The 4,278-nt window shown below is 45.6% G+C and overlaps 1 pseudogene; it reads right to left on the bottom strand.

The window, feature by feature from the left end:
- Nucleotides 1–1,572: 1,572 nt before the first annotated feature.
- On the bottom strand, nt 1,573–3,408 carry LOC103746238 (annotated as a pseudogene).
- Between the last annotated feature and the right edge of the window lie 870 nt (nt 3,409–4,278).

The following is a 4,278-nucleotide window of genomic DNA, read 5'->3' as shown; positions in this document are numbered from 1 at the left end:
GACAATAACTTATATTGTTTTCTGAGTCTCTTGGACTCCCATGACCAACAACATGAAGGGAGATTTCCCATGTATGTTAAAGAAAAAACCACACAAAAAAAGGTTTAATGAGCAAATTTGTATTAGCAAATATGAAACTCCCACAGTTCATTCATACAATGGAATTTTATTCAGCAGTAAAGAAAGATGAAATCATGAAATTTGTAGGTAAATGGATGGAACTAGAAACTGTTATACTAAGTTAAGTAACACAGACTCAGAAATAAAATAACATATGTTCTTCCTCATGTGTGGATCCTGACACCAAATCCTTATAAGTGAGTATGTATCCAGACATAACTACAGGAACCAGGATAATGTAAAGGAGCCAGGGAAGTAAAGGAAAAGAAAGAATCTGAAAGAGAAGAACAGTAGGAAATAGGCATTAAAAAGGGGGATATGGATAAAAATGGGGTTGTTTTAAGTGGAGGGGGGAGGGTTACACAGGGAACCTTGGGGATAAAGGAAAAGAAGGCACTCAAGAGACTTGGGACCATAGGAGAAAGGTAGTATTAAGGGACAGATGGGAAAACTGGGGGCACTTTAAAAGGGGAAACCATGGTGGAAGGGTAAGACAATGCTAAATAAATAATGCCTAGCTGCTTTTAAAATAACCAGAGGGAACCATATTAATCAAACAACTTACTGACAAATTATACATACAAGTAGCTCAAGGAATATAATATATGTCTAAGCAAGGTTTATCTGAGAACCTTTGGTCTTTGCCCAAGCTTTTTTAAAAGTACCAAACTGGTGGAACTAATCTTAAATGTTTAACAGCCATACTTTGAGGCCTATAGAGGTGCATCTTTGCTCTGGAAATTAATATGTTAGTGCTCTAACGAAATGCTTCTTCTAATCATGCAGTTATTAAATAAATAATTTAAAAAAGACTACTGAAGGTTAAATAAAGCATGTAAATATAAAAGAGAAAAAAACAACAAAGTGTTTAATGATCAAATTTGTGTTAGCAAATATGAAACTTCCACAAATAGGAGGAGAGGGAGGGGGCCATGGGGATGGGGAAGATTAAAGAGAATCAACTACTTAAACCAGGGTGGACACCAGGGGCGACCAAAAACTGGGAGACAGGAGAGGACAGAGCACTCAGGGCCAGACAACAAAATTCAAAATAGTTTGGCCATAAATTATAAACACACTATGTTCCTGTTCTTACCATGGGAAAAGGAAGGAGAAAAGGGAAGAAGAAGAGGCTGTTTGGGGAGGGGCTGTGGGGGGAGGCTGAGGGTTCCACCTCCATGCTGTGCACCCTGTACCCATCCCAACACCTTCTTTCTGTGTCTGTGTGGGTGCATGTGTTTGTGTGGGCCTCTGTGCACCTCCCCAGACCCCTCCCTGCCTTAACCCCCGTCCCCCACCCCCCTTAATTGCTGCTATTCCAATTGCTGCCGGCTGTCATTTGGCTGGAACTCCTCTGCCCACCGTCTTCAGAGTTGGGAAAAGGGGGAGGGGACAGGCCAGGGGGAAAAGGCCCCAGTCAGCCCTGCCTCTACCACACACCCCCCACCACCTCTACAAGAATTCCCAGCAGCGATAAGATTCCAGGTCACAGTATTTCATGAACACCTCTCTGTTGGCAAACTTGCGGCCTCTTAGGCCCCGTCTGGCTTTCTGGCAGTCAAAGACAGAGGCAAACTCCACAAAGATCTTTCCACAGCCAGGTACCTCGATGCCATCCACCGGCCGGGGAATCGCAATGGACTTGACTTCTCCATACTTGTTGCACTGGTCTCGCACATCATTTACAATCTCCTCATATACCTCATCGTCCAGCAGCTCCTCGGGCAGTACTATGTTCATGAGACACAGGACCTCAGTCGGGTGATCATCCATCTGTAGCTGAGAGCTCAACTGGCCCGGCATTCGCAGAGTCACAGGTGCCTGGATGATGGTGTTCAGTGTGGCATTCTTGGGTTTCACATTTGCCCTCTGGACAACCAGTCTCTTGTGCCCTAGCTTCATCCCATTCAGCCCCACAATGGCCTGATCTGTGACGTTGGTGTCCACATACTCACAGAAGGCATGTCCCTTGGAGAGCCATGTGTCACTGCTCTTGACCAGGGTGAAGGACCTGAGAGGCCCAAATGATGTCAGCAGCTGCTTCACCTGCTCATCCTTCAGGTAGCCGGGTAAGCCCCCGATGAACAGCTTATGGGCAGAGGCGGGGACCACAGTGGACACAACTCCAGGTACATAGACAGGAGGTTTCTCTGACATGCCAGGCAGTGGCTGGTAACCATGAGGCCTTCGAATCTTCAATGACTTGCCCTGGAACATGATGCCATCAAAGGCAATGGCCTGGGTAGTCTCATCCACTGACCGGAACTCCAAAAAGCAAAAATTGTTACCTTCATTAATCCGCACAGACAAGACTGGGTTACCAGGGACATGAGTCAGCCCCCTCAAGTGCATCTGGGCGTTGAAGAAGTCCATCAAGGCCTTCTTAGTAATGCGATGGGGGATGTCAAAGGGGATGTTGCCCACGTAGAGACATCTGGCCTGTCTGGCTGTCTGGTTCCCAATAACGGGCACTGCTGTTGAGGTCACAGCCAGACCATCAGGAGTCATGGTGGGGAGAAGGGCAATGGATGGAATAAGGCCGGCAGCTTGCAGGGCTTTCAATGACTTGCCCTGGAACATGATGCCATCAAAGGCAATGGCCTGGGTAGTCTCATCCACTGACCGGAACTCCAAAAAGCAAAAATTGTTACCTTCATTAATCCGCACAGACAAGACTGGGTTACCAGGGACATGAGTCAGCCCCCTCAAGTGCATCTGGGCGTTGAAGAAGTCCATCAAGGCCTTCTTAGTAATGCGATGGGGGATGTCAAAGGGGATGTTGCCCACGTAGAGACATCTGGCCTGTCTGGCTGTCTGGTTCCCAATAACGGGCACTGCTGTTGAGGTCACAGCCAGACCATCAGGAGTCATGGTGGGGAGAAGGGCAATGGATGGAATAAGGCCGGCAGCTTGCAGGGCTTTGTACTGCATTGGGGTGATGTGCTCAAAACCAGGTGGTGGCACGTCCCAGTACTTAGAGACCTTCTTCTTCCTCTTCTCATGGTGGGGGGAACAAATCAATCCACTGTGCTCCTCTTTAGCGCCTCTGGTCAAACGTTTGCTTTGTTGCCCTCGCTGTCTGTCCCTGGAGGAATGGCGCTGGTTTCGGTTGTAACGGTCGCGGCTCCGGCTCCGGCCCCAGCGCTTCTGGTCCTGTCTTCCAGAGCGGCCGTGCTTCCAGTGCTGGTTCTCCTTGTCTAGTTCCCATTTATTCTCTTTGAGAGGCCGCTGGAACTCATCTAAGTCTGACATGCTTATGATGTGGCGGCGTAGGGCCCTGAGCAGCTCTCGCTTCTCCTTGTGGACAACGCGCTCCCCTGCTTGGGCTACTTCAGCCACTGGCTTCCGCTACTTGCACTGTTGGTTTCTGTTACTTCCGCTGTTGGTTTCTGATACTTCCGACGCAGGCTTCGGCAACTACCCCAGATGGCTTCGGAGACTTCTAGCCAGCACTGAGGTTTCTGTCAGATAGTCTATGGCTCCTGGGGGAAGTATTATTACCTAGTGTGGCATAATTAGATTTAAACTATACTATCTGTAAGTTAAATCATCTTTAAGTAATGCTTAATTATGTTTAAGCTACGTTTCCCTATGGCTTTTTTCAATAGTCTTCCTATTATCTTTCCTTCCTCCCCCTCCCTTTGTATTATCATCCCTCCAATCTCTGCATTATGGAACATTAGAAACAAATACAGGTGGTCTCAACTGATCTCAAAATAAGAATAGTTTAATTTAAAAGAAAATATCTCTGGCTAAAGAAATTTCCAATGTTTTGTCAATAGTGATGATAATCTTTTCAAATGAAAAATGTAAACTCACATTTTCATTTGAGAGCATGCAGTATTTTGTTAACACTTTAGTTTTTAATTGTCTATTCCCACACTATCATTTTTTAAAATAACCTATTTTTAGAGAGTGTCAGTTATATACCTAAGACAATACAATTCCTGTGTGAATAGAAGTTCTGAACCTGCTATTGTAGGAGAGATCATGGGGGAGACATTCAAATTAATGACAGTGAAATAAAGACTCAAACTGGAACTTCAAACCACTAAAATCTTGAAATATTAAAAGCACTTGCCATATTTCTTAGTAATTGCTCTAAATATTACAATAGTCAAGCAGGAATTGTCAGCTTGGGTGATAAAGTGAATAGAT

The sequence above is a fragment of the Nannospalax galili genome, unplaced genomic scaffold (genome assembly GCF_000622305.1).
Source record: "Nannospalax galili isolate Female #2095 unplaced genomic scaffold, S.galili_v1.0 scaffold3, whole genome shotgun sequence".
In the NCBI taxonomy this organism is placed as follows: domain Eukaryota; kingdom Metazoa; phylum Chordata; class Mammalia; order Rodentia; family Spalacidae; genus Nannospalax; species Nannospalax galili.
The sequence above is the reverse complement of the archived record's forward strand: the minus strand, read 5'-3'. Positions and strand labels throughout refer to the sequence as shown.